At 45.9% G+C, this 14,703-nt stretch overlaps 7 non-coding genes across 7 annotated transcripts; 1 reads left to right on the forward strand and 6 right to left on the reverse strand.

Moving 5' to 3' along the window:
• Window positions 1-2,350: 2,350 nt before the first annotated feature.
• Window positions 2,351-2,424, forward strand: TRNAI-AAU (transfer RNA isoleucine (anticodon AAU)). Its single transcript has one exon. It is a non-coding gene; the product is annotated as a tRNA-Ile (tRNA).
• Window positions 2,425-9,034: 6,610 nt separating this feature from the next.
• TRNAI-AAU (transfer RNA isoleucine (anticodon AAU)) lies at window positions 9,035-9,108 on the reverse strand. Its single transcript has one exon. It is a non-coding gene; the product is annotated as a tRNA-Ile (tRNA).
• A 140-nt stretch (window positions 9,109-9,248) lies between these two features.
• Window positions 9,249-9,322, reverse strand: TRNAI-AAU (transfer RNA isoleucine (anticodon AAU)). The gene has a single exon. It is a non-coding gene; the product is annotated as a tRNA-Ile (tRNA).
• A 141-nt stretch (window positions 9,323-9,463) lies between these two features.
• On the reverse strand, window positions 9,464-9,537 carry TRNAI-AAU (transfer RNA isoleucine (anticodon AAU)). The gene has a single exon. It is a non-coding gene; the product is annotated as a tRNA-Ile (tRNA).
• A 141-nt stretch (window positions 9,538-9,678) lies between these two features.
• Window positions 9,679-9,752, reverse strand: TRNAI-AAU (transfer RNA isoleucine (anticodon AAU)). Its single transcript has one exon. It is a non-coding gene; the product is annotated as a tRNA-Ile (tRNA).
• A 355-nt stretch (window positions 9,753-10,107) lies between these two features.
• On the reverse strand, window positions 10,108-10,181 carry TRNAI-AAU (transfer RNA isoleucine (anticodon AAU)). The gene has a single exon. It is a non-coding gene; the product is annotated as a tRNA-Ile (tRNA).
• Window positions 10,182-10,322: 141 nt separating this feature from the next.
• On the reverse strand, window positions 10,323-10,396 carry TRNAI-AAU (transfer RNA isoleucine (anticodon AAU)). Its single transcript has one exon. It is a non-coding gene; the product is annotated as a tRNA-Ile (tRNA).
• Between the last annotated feature and the right edge of the window lie 4,307 nt (window positions 10,397-14,703).

Below are 14,703 nucleotides of genomic sequence, written 5' to 3' on the forward strand. Positions count from 1 at the left end.
TTGGCTGAATTGGCGTACACATTTAACAGCCTCGCTTATGCCTCCCGCTTCAACCGCATACACAGCAAAATCGTCTGCGTACGCCAAGAGCTTTACTTCGGCTGCTTGTAAACTGAATCGATTAATGCTGCTTTTTCTCAGTATTTTCTAACAAAAGTTTTTTTTTCTTAGGAGACTATAACTGTGTTTGTAAGGCGGCAGACCAAGCGAACTCACACATTGTGCGAGACAAAAGCGCTTAAGTGCTGAACATTTTGGTTTCAGAAAACAACCTAGCGGATCTAAGTACTGTTATGAATATGACGGACGGTGTGCGCCCATAGTTCACACACTTCCAGCGTGGAAGTAATGCGAGACTGGATAGGGTGTACGTTTCTTTGGAGCTCGCTGCACTGTGCACTGGCTACGACGTTAAGCCGGTCAATTTTAGTGGCCACTGCTTTGTAATAACAACATCAGGGAATAAGGAGAGGAAGGCACGCTTTAATTGGCAGACCTGGAAACTGAATACAAAACTCCTGGACGACGAAACTTGCGAAATTGTCGTGGCGGAGGAAATTGAAAAGTTGCTGGTCGCCACGTCAAATTACAGCAAGGAATGGGAAGAATTTAAACAACAAATAAAAATAAAAGCTATCGAGATAAGTTCTATAGCCAAGTACAACGAAAGAAAACAAAAATAATTATGTGATGAGCTTGAGTACCTGATTGGACTGAAATCTGATCAGCCAGGCTGCTTCACGAAAGAAATACGGGAAGTTAAAAGCAAGTTCGAGAATATCAGCAGTGACAGGTATAGAGCCGCCGTGATTAGAGCGAGGGCCGAAACCCTCTGGGCAGGCGAGGCGCCGACAAAACGGGCCCTAGGCGACGAAAAAAGGCACGCATGCAGCAAAGAAACTAAGCGGATCATGCACAACAAGTGAAAAAGAAAAAAATCCACGCAGTCTTCGAAGGGTATTTTCAGGAATTGTTTACTCTCAAGAGTTAACAAAAAATGAATTTGAGCAGGTCTTTTTTGACGTTGATGCCGAGGGTTGAATATGAAGTTAAGGAGCGCCTCGAAGAACCAATCACTATTGCAGAGGTTGAATGCGCAATCGATGACCTGGCAGTTGGAAAATCGGCCGTGCCTGATGGCCACAGCGCGGCTTTCTACAAAGCCTTTATAAGAAAAAAGTACGCTCGGTCAATCCTTGTTAAAGGTATGCGCTGAGGTCTACGAAACGAGGCGCGCCACTCCTTCGTTCCGCACGTCTCACACTGTGCTCATCCGAAAAACAAATGATCCACAGAAGCAATTGTTGGTGGGGTCTTATCGTCCGATTAGCCTCACCAACGTCGATTACAAAATCCTCATGAAGATACAGGCCAAACGATTGCAAACTGTTGTAAAACTAGTTGTCGGACCTCACCAAACCCGCGGAATTAAAAGACGGACGATTGCCACCAATATACATGTCGCTCGAAATGTCTTAGAATGCTGTGATGCTTCTTCAGGCCGCATCGCCATGATCTAGCTTGACTTGGCGAAAGCGTTTGATCGCGAATCGCATTACATACTTTTCTGTATGCTCGAACACTTTAATGTGCCTGTGCCTGTGGAAACTGTGCCTGTGAAATCATCTCAGATTTCATTGTGTCGACTGCTCAAGGATCACGATGTACTTGTACTGAGTACTTGCGCGAGTTTGTGCTTGCATACCAACTCTTGCACGTGCCATTTTCGGTGGAGTATCTTGCGACGGTGTCTAGGAAAAAAACTATACAAAGACCTAGTTGACACCCTAATGCCAATACCCCTGTACCGCGCACCATACCGTGGAGGCCCAGGGCATGATGTTCTGAAGAGAGTGAAAAAGATGACCGTTAAACCAGCTCTTAAAACCTTTTTCTTCAAATTACACGCAGGGTCACTCCCTGTCAAAACTTAGCTTGAAGAAAAAGGAATATATGCGCCATGGACAAAAAATCACTTAGTCTGTAAAAGCCGGAAACTCTATAGAACGCGTTTTTATAGACTGCTGGGACCCAATATTTCACTAGGATGCCCCTCCAGCGTACCATTATAAAAGAACTCCCCCCATAGATCTGTAATAATAATAATAATAATAATTGGTTTTTGGGGAAAGGAAATGGCGCAGTATCTGTCTCATATATCGTTGGACACCTGAACCGCGCCGTAAGGGAAGGGATAAGGAAGGGAGTGAAAGAAGAAAGGAAGAAGGAGGTGCCGTAGTGGAGGGCTCCGGAATAATTTCGACAACCTGGGGATCCCATAGATCTGTATGGAATAAGGTTTCTACCTACAGAAAACGCAGGAGGTACACCTTGCCCCGGACCTTCGGCTGGCCTGCTAGCTCAGTCGGTTAGAGCGTCGTGCTAATAACGCGAAGGTCGTAGGTTCGATCCCTGCGCAGGCCAAATTTTATTTTTGTCCTTTTTCTCATATCAACTTTAGGGATCCCTGAATACTGCATGATGCCACCTCTACACCGGACAGCGTTAAGGAGCTCGTGTCGCAGAAAAGCCGTTCGTCGGACGGCGTTGTAACACAGTAACCTCCTAATAAAAAAATTTGTGGAGATACGGGAATTCGAAACCTGGTCTTTCAGACTGCGAGGAGAGCACGGGCAGAACACGCTACGATTTTTTGTTCATTACCTGACCTTCAACACAACACAAAAGCACAACACAAAAGCACAACACAAAAGCACAACACAAAAGCACAACACAAAAGCACAACACAAAAGCACAACAGATCAAGCACGTCAGCCTTTCTCGGGCTGTCGAGAATCGGCTAAAATTTCCTTAAAGCAACCAGATCATCAAAAAGGCTGAGCCGGCCAGGAGGGTTGGGCTGAGGCCGATACACTTTTCTGATATACACGGCACACTACAAAATTTTCTTAGATCGAATGTTTACGTCTGCGTGCCGAACCAGCATTCTTATCCTCCACAAACTGTGACGACCCAAGAGCATAGATATAAAGCTGGGGTGAAAAGAAGGGAATCGACTAAAAGAAGTTCGGCCTGCGCAGGGGTATCGAACCCACAACCTTCGCGTTATTAGCACGACGCTCTAATTGACTGAGCTAGCAGGCCAGTTTTTTTAACATGATATTTATTAGACTGAAATTATGTTTTATTGGCATGAACTGTTTACAAAGCTTTCGGGAAACGCCAAAAAGACAGAGCCACAGAGCAGAGGCTGAACGCATTAGCCAAGAGGGAGTTCCACTACGGTTTCAAGTCGGTCCGGTCCGTTCGCACAATTCCCTCGGATGAACAACCATTTGGCAGAAACGAGATTTTGTAGAAACAACTGATTCACTGTGCCAGTCCGTCGTTCTATTTTTGCTTAAGCTGTGCAGCCCCAATCAGAAAAAAAAACATATCAAGAGGTTCATCCATGATGCACTCTGCTGAGAAATCGTATGGTATGAGAAGTGAAATAAATTCTCTTTTTCAAGGTCCGTTGACAGACATCCCAGAACAGAATTGCGTCCTTAAAACAAGTGAAGCAATGCTTAATTCTTTCAGGAACAGCACAGAGGCGACAGTTCCCACACGAAACAAAAATGCTATTTTTCTGAAGCCAAGTCTTAACGAGCAATGCTTCTGTACGTAACTTGTAGAAGGAAGCCCTAGCGCACGGTGAAAGTAACATTTTTCGCAGACGCGTAATGACATCATGCCCTGGAAATCAAAAGTACAATGAGCGGTAAATAGGAGAAGGGAAAACCACCGAAATTGAGTCTTCGTACAATGGGTTTTGCGACGCTGAAAATAGGAACTCTGTTGAAAAATGACCTTCCAAAAAACGAACACCAAAATGCACCTCGCGCATAAAACCCCATACACAAGGATAGTCAGAGAAGTTTGAGAACAAAATCAGTGCGGGCAAAGCATTGACTTAATTTGTCTGCAAAAATGCTCGAAGTATCGGGTGGGAAGTGTCGCGAAAAAAACAAAAAAACTAAGCCGGTAGCAATCTGCCGCCCCTAAATACGGACTGAAGCTGTATGTAGCCCACCCGCGCTGACAAGCCAGGAGAGACAATCACGTCGCATGGGTTTCATGGAAAAACCCCAAAGAAAAGTTGCAAAAACTGTAAAATTGATGAATATGAATCCCGGCACAGTGAATAATCTGCAAAATATAATAAATTTTTGTTGCTAGAAACAAGTGGCCGAATATTGACAGACCACTTGGTACAAATGTCTGAGCATAGCGCTGTACAGCCGATACGCGATCTTTCCAATAATTACACTGCGCCAAAGTACTTGGGCGCTACACACGACCATGCCACGTCAGCATATTCAGCTAGTGTAGATCGCCACAATCGAAACCACAGACCACAACTCTTGGGACGACGGTTCATCTGCATTGGCACCCGAAACTGTGCCAAGCGGTTCAGTTAAGCGAACAGCTTCATCCACGCTTGGCTGCGCAGAAAAATGCCACATCATCTGCATAAGGTAATACTTTGAGCTCATTATCCAGGATACGGAATCCTCGAATGGCACTACGCTGCAGAATGCTGATACAAAGCGGCTCTATGTACAGTGCGAACGGAGGTGGCGATAATGGACACCTCTGTTTGATAGATGAAAAGATTGACATGGGTTGTGAAGGAGAACTATTCACAATCAAGCGGGCAGAGCTATTATTGTAGCAAAGACGAATTCCTTCGTAGACAACTGAACCAACATTAACATGTTGTAAGAGTGAGAACAGAAAATGGCGCAGCACCCGATGAAAGGACTTCGCAAGGCCAATTTGAAACATTGCCAGGTGTACCTGAGAGTTGCTGCTAAACTGTTCGCAAAATATGTAGGTTAGTTTGAATGCAACGGTCGCAAACCGCATGTCTGATGAGGCCCAATCACAATCGACATTGCAAACTGTAGGATAGGATAGGATAGGAAAACTTTTATTGAATCATAAGTATTTAGGCGATCAGAAGTCTTCGTGCTTGCTTCGCGTGTCGCTGTCTTCACGCTACGCTGCAGGGAAGGCCTCTTCAGCAAAGGGTGGTCCCTCAGTCCAGGGCTCCACTGAGTTTGGCTGCATCCCTTGCGTGCTCTACCATCCTCTTTTGGACGGCGAGCTCGCAGCTGACGAGCCGGCTCTCCCAGTGCTCCGCACTCGGGGGTTTGTGTTCTCGGAATGCGTTGTTTCGTTCGCATTCCCATGTTATGTGAAATAGTGAGGGCGTGGCCCCGCACCACGGGCATGTGCCCCTATATTGCGTTGGGAACATCTTGTTGTATATAAAGAGGTTGGGGAAGGAACCTGTTTGTAATCTACGCCAATCTGTTGCCTCCTCCTTTGTTAGTGCTCTATGCGGGGGCGGATATTTATATCTCACCCCTCTGTGATGTTGGAGTAGTTCTGAATAGCTGTCCCCGAGGATCATGGCGCCCAGACCACGGCTCTCCTGCTGCTGTCCGACTCGGAAACAAAAAGCTCGAGCTCGACCATCCGCCGCCTCATTGCCCCTTATGCCCTCGTGCGCAGGTATCCAGATTAAATTATGTTGGACTGTTATGCTCTCTGAGAGGTAGCACTCTCTGAGCACCTTAAGAGCAGCTTTGCTAATTCTGCCCTTCGTATAATTTCGACAGGTCTCTTTTGAGTCCGTGAGAATATTCAATGATTTGTTCTCCCTATATCCTTTTGCTGCCGCCAGCGCTACGGCTAACTCCTCGGCGTCCGTTATACTCCAGATTTCCGTGGATGCCCCGGAGGTTAGTTCCCCATCTTTGTTTACTACCACTGCCGTACCTATGTATTTGCTTCTGCCGCTCGCTACTTCCATAGCGCTTGCGTCCGTGTAGAAGGTGTTATCCTTCCCCGCTAGTGTTCTTTCAATGTGTTCTGCCCTGGCCTTCCTTCTGCCTTCGTGGAGCCTGGGGTCCATGTTCTTTGGAATGGGTCTGACATAAAATGTTTTCCTTATTTCGGTAGGCATGTCTTCGTACCGCTTTGTGTCGATGTATTCGCAGCCTATTCTGCCGAGCAGTGCTCTTCCAGTGTAGGTCCCTCCTAGTCTTTTAATTTGCGATTTTCGTTGCGCTTCCACCATTTCTAGGGAGCTGTTGTTGACGCCAAGCTGCATGAGGTTTTCGTTGGGTGTGTTTCTTGACAGGTGTAATGCTGTCTTGTATGCTTTCCTTAGAATGGTTTCGATTTCTTCATTAGACGTTTTGGTCCTTACGTGGAAGGGAAGCGAGTACGTAACTCTGCTTACTATGAGGCTGTTGACCAATCTTAGGGTGTCTTCTTCTTTCATCCCATGTCTTCTTTGAGAGACTCTGCTTATCATCCTGCTGACACTTTCTGTTGATTTCTTGAGTAGGGAAATCGTGTGGTCGCATTTCCTACTACCCTGCAGCCACATGCCGAGGATACGGATCATATTGCAAACTGTAGCAGATTCGCCAGGAGTTTTGCAAAAATCTTACACTACACGTTAGTAATGGGCCTATAGCCTTCGACATACTGCAATTTTCCTTGATTAGTGCTATTTAGTAACAATACAATGAGACTTTTTGTGAACGTTTGCGGCAGAACTCCGATTTTCAGACTAATTGCGAAAATCTTAAATAGAATGAGAGTCGATAAAGAGGGGTTTAAAGGCCTTGTTAAATTATCCAGAAAGGCCACCAGTTCCAGATGTCCTTGAAAGTAGAAACTGATAAATGACATCTTTTAGTTTTGCTAACGTTAAAGGGCAACTAGCAGGCCAGCCGGAGCTCCCGCGAAAAACTTGAATGGTTCTGCTGCAATTTAACGCTTGCGCATAAAGTAGCACCATGAAGTTCTCGTGGGTCCCTAAAGCTATGATGTAAAAAAAAGGAAATGAGCAAAAAGACGTTTGGCCTGCGCAGGGATCGAACCTACGACCTTCGCGTTATTATTTTTTCCTTATTGCCTGGCTTTGGCTCATAACATTTAACAAAAAAAACATTCAACAAAAAACACACAAAACACTATGTACATAAGACACTGTCGTGGTCAGCCAGCATGAGTCTGGCTTCGTCATTCTAAAATCCACGAAGCATACAGAGCGGCTCTAGCCTCGAGAGCCACTCGGGAGGCTCCGCAGCTGCTTTCTGGATGGCCAGAAAGCAGTCCATTCTTTCCCGAAAATAAATTCGGGCAGGTCGTGCGTCTTTGTCACAATAATAGCCTGCCATTCTGGAGCGCCATATACAGTGGAGGCCCAAGAGCATTATGAGATCAAATGGTACCCCATACTCATTGTCTGTGCTTAAATAACGAATTCCCTGCGCGTCAAGTGGTATAGCTCTTTATTGTCCTTTGTAACACATCCCAAAAATAAACCCCTTCCCAGCAATGCAAAAAAACATGTTCTATTGTATCGGGCTGTTTACAAATTAAGCAGTTCGATCCCCACGGTAAAAAGAAATCCTTTCCTTCCAAAAACATTTTAACTGGGAGTGTCCCGGTGTGTAATTTAAAAAAGAAGGTCTTTACTCCTGGTGGCACCTGCATTTTCTTTACCCTTTTTAAAACATCAGCTCCAGGACCTCCACTGTACAAGGCCCTGTACATAGGCTCTGGGAAAACAATATCACAAAGATCATGGTACAACTTCTTTCTTTTAGTTTTATACAAATAATCGCTAGAAAAACGCGCTGAAAGAAACCTAACACTTGCTACAATCTCTTTGTAGTAACCAAAAATTCAACCCGAGAGCTCTTCTGTGGTAACAACAAACTCGGGCAGCAATCGCCGCAGCCTCACCTGGCACACGGTGCGCAAGAACGGGTCTGAGACGTCGCGAAAAAACAAAAAACGGTTCACCAGCTGCCTTAAAAAGAGGTGCCCTAGCCCCAACCCCCCGTCTTTTACCCGCCGGAACAGGTTCGTTCGGCTGCAACGTTCCCATTCGGAAGCCCATATAAAGACGGCAAAAATCCGGTGTAACTTCTGAATGTGCACCCGAGAGCAATGCAAAACCTGCATCACATACCAGAGCTTGCTAATAAAAAACAGGTTGCAGACTGTAGCTCTGGCGAAAATGAAGAGATTGGTGCCTTTCCATTTTCCAGCTCTGTCACGTGCTTCTTTCGTTTGCTGTTTCCAATACTCCTCGCTTTCGCGATAAGCATCGAGCGGAACGCCCAAATACTTGCCCGGTGTCGTCGCCCACGGTACGTTGGCAAAATGGTCCGGGTGGGATGGCCACCATCCATGCCAGAGTCCGAGGCATTTGGACCAATTAACCCCGCTACCGGTGACTTCGCTGAACTCGCGTACACACCCGACAGCTTCGTTTATGCTCCCCTGATCAACCGTGAATACAGCAACGTCGTCAGCATACGCCAGCAGCTTAACTTCAGCAGCTTGCAACCTAAAGCCATTAATACTATTGTCTTCTATTATTTTCCTACACAGTGTTTCGATGTAAATACAAAATAAGAGAGGGCTGAGGGGGCAGCCCTGACGCACCGAACGCTGCACGCTAATGGGGGCCCCCAGGCACTTGTTAACAATCAATCTTGTCGTGCAGTTTCGATACGCCAGGGCTACACCCTCGCGGATAACTGAACCGACATTCACATGGTCTAAAACGGAAAACAAGATTTCATGAGAAACACAATCAAAAGCTTTTTCGAGATCAATCTGAAGCATGGCCACCCGCCCATTAATTGCATCGCAGGTTTCAAGTACACTGCGTGCTTTGTGAATGTTGGAAAAAATCGATCGCCCTTTTATTCCACATGTCTGGTGGGGTCCAACAATATCCATTATCACTGTCTGTAGTCTTCGCGCCAATACCTTCATAAAAGTTTTGTAGTCCACATTAGTCCACCTTCGCGTTATTAGCACGACGCTCTAACGGACTGAGCTAGCAGGCCAGCCAGAGCTCCAGCGAAAAACTTGATAAAGTAATGGTTGTGCTGCAATTTAACGCTTGCGCGTACAAGTGGCACCATGAAGTTCTCGTGGGACCCTAAAGCTCTGATGTAAAAAAAAAGGAAATGAGCAAAAAGAAGTTTGGCCTGCGCAGGGATCGAACCTACGACCTTCGCGTTATTAGCACGACGCTCTGACCGACTGAGCTAGCAGGCCAGCCAGAGCTCCAGCGAAAAACTTGATAAAGTAATGGTTGTGCTGCAATTTAACGCTTGCGCGTACAAGTGGCACCATGAAGTTCTCGTGGGACCCTAAAGCTCTGATGTAAAAAAAAAGGAAATGAGCAAAAAGAAGTTTGGCCTGCGCAGGGATCGAACCTACGACCTTCGCGTTATTAGCACGACGCTCTGACCGACTGAGCTAGCAGGCCAGCCAGAGCTCCAGCGAAAAACTTGATAAAGTAATGGTTGTGCTGCAATTTAACGCTTGCGCGTACAAGTGGCACCATGAAGTTCTCGTGGGACCCTAAAGCTCTGATGTAAAAAAAAAAGGAAATGAGCAAAAAGAAGTTTGGCCTGCGCAGGGATCGAACCTACGACCTTCGCGTTATTAGCACGACGCTCTGACCGACTGAGCTAGCAGGCCAGCCAGAGCTCCAGCGAAAAACTTGATAAAGTAATGGTTGTGCTGCAATTTAACGCTTGCGCGTACAAGTGGCACCATGAAGTTCTCGTGGGACCCTAAAGCTCTGATGTAAAAAAAAAAGGAAATGAGCAAAAAGAAGTTTGGCCTGCGCAGGGATCGAACCTACGACCTTCGCGTTATTAGCACGACGCTCTGACCGACTGAGCTAGCAGGCCAGCCAGAGCTCCAGCGAAAAACTTGATAAAGTAATGGTTGTGCTGCAATTTAACGCTTGCGCGTACAAGTGGCACCATGAAGTTCTCGTGGGACCCTAAAGCTCTGATGTAAAAAAAAAAGGAAATGAGCAAAAAGAAGTTTGGCCTGCGCAGGGATCGAACCTACGACCTTCGCGTTATTAGCACGACGCTCTAACCGACTCAGCTAGCAGGCCAGCCAGAGCTCCAGCGAAAAACTTGATAAAGTAATGGTTGTGCTGCAATTTAACGCTTGCGCGTACAAGTGGCACCATGAAGTTCTCGTGGGACCCTAAAGCTCTGTTTTAAAAAAAAAAGAAATGAGCAAAAAGAAGTTTGGCCTGCGCAGGGATTGAACCTACGACCTTCGCGTTATTAGCACGACGCTCTGACCGACTGAGCTAGCAGGCCAGCCAGAGCTCCAGCGAAAAACTTGATAAAGTAATGGTTGTGCTGCAATTTAACGCTTGCGCGTACAAGTGGCACCATGAAGTTCTCGTGGGACCCTAAAGCTCTGATGTAAAAAAAAAAGGAAATGAGCAAAAAGAAGTTTGGCCTGCGCAGGGATCGAACCTACGACCTTCGCGTTATTAGCACGACGCTCTAACCGACTGAGCTAGCAGGCCAGCCAGAGTTCCAGCGAAAAACTTGATAAAGTAATGGTTGTGCTGCAATTTAACGCTTGCGCGTACAAGTGGCACCATGAAGTTCTCGTGGGACCCTAAAGCTCTGATGTAAAAAAAAAAGGAAATGAGCAAAAAGAAGTTTGGCCTGCGCAGGGATCGAACCTACGACCTTCGCGTCATTAGAGAGCTTTAGTTTCACGCACGTAGAGGCTTCACGTACGTAGAGCTCTTACGGGTGACCAGTGCGCATGCGCACAATGCAAAGGGTATGCGCGAGTCTCACGTACGTACGTGAGATTCGGATTTTTACGTTGCGGTCTTTGCGTTGCTTGCGTACCTAGCGTTGAAAAACATGGCGGCGCCCTGCCCGCCACTTCACAGCGATAACAGCTTCGTCGCTAATCCCTCGACGCGATATCGTGTTCTAAACTGTTGTATTCGCCATCGATTTGCCCATTCTTACCCTGGCATAAAGTTTCAAGCGACAAATAGCTTTTGGTTTTCAGATATAAGGGCGATTTCCCAGCTGTTAAGCCTAATGAAGCAGCGCTCCGACGCAGTTCGACTGGCTTGGCTTTGACTCGTCTTGTCTTAAGAGTGGATACAGCAGTGTCTTCATCTGCCAGTAGATGGCGCTAGGAAGAACGCGCTTCTAGGGTGCCTCGATGCCCGATCGCCTCCGCTTTCAGGGTGAGGACACTGCCCGCGACGGCAACATGTTGGGTCACACTCTCCCGTTCGGCTGCATAGAGCGCAATGCGGCGGCGGGCCGTTCGGAAGACAAAACTGCCACTACCGCGTGAAAATCCGCAAACTTGGTGTTTTAACAAGAAAGGGTGGTTGGTACCAGAGATGTTTCAGACAGCGAATCGAGTTAGTTAAGCTAAAATATGTCATGTTTCGGAGCTCATCTGCTGAGAAATTCGGCGCCTTGCGAACATTCGTTACATTCTTACAGCGCTTGTAACATTTCCATCGCTATCTGTACACCCGGATACTCTACATCTCGATTGCTTTTCCAACAGTCAGAATTGCTTATTTAGAGCTGGAGTTTCATAATTGCCAAACACTGCCACTCGGGCAGTTATAATGAGAATATCAAGTTTTCCTGTCAACGACAGTTTCGAGGATGTTTGGGCATTAACTTGCTCCTTTGTTGCTACTGCGACAAAGCAGTGGCAGTATATAAGAGGTAAGTATATGAAAGCATAACAACTGTCAGAAGATTTTGACATACACTGCTCACCTCGTGTTTGGGGTGTTGTTGAAACAGACCAGTGAGCTGTGTAGGAGTCTCACTGTTTAATGGTAGCACAAAATTGACTCACATTATTTTATAATTTGTCTTGCTTTCAAGAAATGTGTGAAACGGTCACCTTTGTTGAATCTGCTACTGCGTGGTTTTCTTTCGTAGTCTACAATTAACTTGTGTGTGTGTATGATTCACTTTGCACAAGAGCGTGATAGCCATAACTACTGCTTATTCGGCGCGAAATTTTGACTTCAGTTTTGAGAAGGTTCAAGGCAATGCCAGTTCATAATAACCAGCCTGTCCACTTCAACAAAACCAAATTAAAAGATATATTTTGTGTGTCGTTACTCCAAGCCTCCGCACTTTTCGCCATCAGAATACGGCGGACATCAAACGCACTGACCATAGGAGTCGGCGTTGCTGAGTGAAACACAGCACGTAAATATCAGAACAGCAAAGAATAATTCATTTATTTACAATATGCATGATATTGAATGTACACATTCCGCTCTGCGTTCTAAAACAAAAATGCAACTTTTATTCACTGAAGGCATGCGCCTGCTACGGTTTTGCTTCCATAGGATCGATCAGGAAGTTCAGGTGTGTTCAGCCATCTTGCGAAAATACGAAGCCTAAGGGACACAAAACGGTCAACAAGTTTCTGGAAAATTTCTGAGTGCTGTGTGCACGAAACTTGTGGGAGGGCCACGCTACTGATAATCATTTGTCTTAGTGCCTTCATTGGATTTTTGACACGACTAGTATCTCTTGTTTCAGGAAAAAAATTTAAATGTCCTTTCTCACTGCTCAACAATTTTCGGAACTTCTTGGCTTGCGTAAGTTAAATTTTTCCTACCTTGTACAAACTCTTTCAGCTGAACGAGTTTGTGCTGTTCTCCGGGCTCTTCCGCGGTCAGCATGCGCATGCAGACCAAGCAATGTTCCACAGTAGACAAAATTGGCCTAACTAAGAATCCTGCTAAATGAGAAAGTATGTCGCCCTCGATAGAAGACACTGGGTGCAGATCGACATCAATGTCTTCCTCATTTTCGTCAGATTCGCACATGCTGTATTTCTGGAGAGAGAAAATAAACTAGATAATCACTGTCGTCAATTTCGTAGCCAGATTTTTTTGGAACTTTTAGAAACCGGCTCACTGACACAATTTTAAGGGCATTTTTTAGATCATATGAGCTGGGCACAGGCGCCCGCATTCGGATTACGGAAAATAAATTCTCCAAGCAGTCTTGGACAAGCCTGCCAGTCAGGACAAATTTGTACCCGCAGTCTTTTAGGAGGTAAAGGTGTAGCTTCAGCACAACATCTGTCGACATGACTACACCTGACTGGCAGAACTTCCAGATTTTTCGCACGCCAATGCTGAGTTCCGAGACAACTTCTGACGCAAGGTTCAAAACTGAAACTGCTCGCTCATACTTTGTCAGTCATTCTTAAGGCGACCAACGGATGGCGAGCTGTCATTATCGTGTACCACTTGAATAAAAGGTAAAAAAAAACGAAGCAGTGGTTTCAGCTTCCGATGGTAACGCTCCTTGATCTACAAGGTACCTAATTCCTGCAGGGGCTTCTCTGAATAGCTCCGCAGCGATTCCGACCTTCATTTTTGCGAAGTGACAATCTGAAAAATGAATTTCACCGAGGTTTGAAGCAACCTTGAGCTGTTAGTCGTGCTGATGCTCAAATTCTCAACATGGCCTATCAAAATTTCACTGCTCGGCAAATTAAATCTTGACACAATCTTTTCACTAAGATGTATGACATCCTTCCTCACAAGATGTCCTCTAATATTCTTAAGTACATGAGAAGGGTCGGGCATAAAGTAAAGCTCTCTTGCATCATAAGGGTGGGGAACACTGCACACAGTCACCGAGTTACGTGAGCTCGACAGACTTAAAGACCTCCACATGGCTCGCATGGAGGCACCCATGTCACAGGTCACACAGAGTACGAGAAGAGAGATCTCCGAGCAGAGTCGTATGAGATGAAACAAAATCTCTCAACGTGTCACCAGAAACGTAATCACCTGTAAAATGATAAGCTATCACTTGCTTCCAACGGCTGTTCTTGCCTCCAACCATGAACACAAGAGCATGATTAGCTGGTTGATCAGACTCCGGCAGAGTCGTCGTTCCAAGAAAAACATCAGAACTGCGATCTAGCTCTAGCCCTTTTCTGATCTTCATTTCGTCCAGGAACAATATGCAGTCTTTTTCAATATCGGCCATCATGGATACCTTGGTCTTCATTATTTCAAATATTTCAGTGAGCACGCCTGGTTGAAATGGAAGATGCTGTAGCCTTCTGCAGAGTGTTCCCCTTGACGACAGCGGATTGCCTTGCTCAAGCAGGACATCGTATCCTGTAGAGCCACAAGCAAACTTCAGCTGCAAAGCCTTCTTTACTGTCGCTGGGCTCCATGAACAGCCCTTTCTGTTGTGCTTCTACGGGGCGACTTTTTGATCTTCGTTCAGGAAGCTGAGATTTGAGGTCAAAGTAGACATCTCTTTCTGAAGGCGTTTTGTAATTCTAATTTTTCTTCTCAGCTTTTTTTTTAGTCAGGGAGCATCGTTCCCTCAAAATCGAGTTCTTATTCTGAAGGTCCGGTACTTGTTTTATGAGCTCTGTTGCGGACATAGAAAACACATCTGCTGTTCGTGCTCCACTCTCCCTTGCATCTTGATGCTCTTCGCTCACATCACTGCCAGCGCTCTCAGAACAGCATTCTTCTGCGGCTGATGAGCTCTGGTCACTATCACTGACAATGGTAGCTGGGAACGTTCGTTGACGAGGCGGCTTTATGTATTTAGGCCGAGCTGAAAATATTAAAAAACAGAAACAAATTACATTGAGGACACGAAGCACTGAACTTGTCTTGAATTTCGCATATGCTTTTAAATGGTCCCCTTCACCGGATTTCGAACGACATGCATAAGCTAGCAAACACAGACCCGTGATCAGGGCCCGACATGCTTAATTCCGCCATCTGAACTGTAGGAAATATGGGGCAGATCAGCGAGAAAATGTCACTATTAT

The sequence above is a fragment of the Amblyomma americanum genome, chromosome 3, assembly GCF_052857255.1.
Source record: "Amblyomma americanum isolate KBUSLIRL-KWMA chromosome 3, ASM5285725v1, whole genome shotgun sequence".
NCBI lineage: Eukaryota > Metazoa > Arthropoda > Arachnida > Ixodida > Ixodidae > Amblyomma > Amblyomma americanum.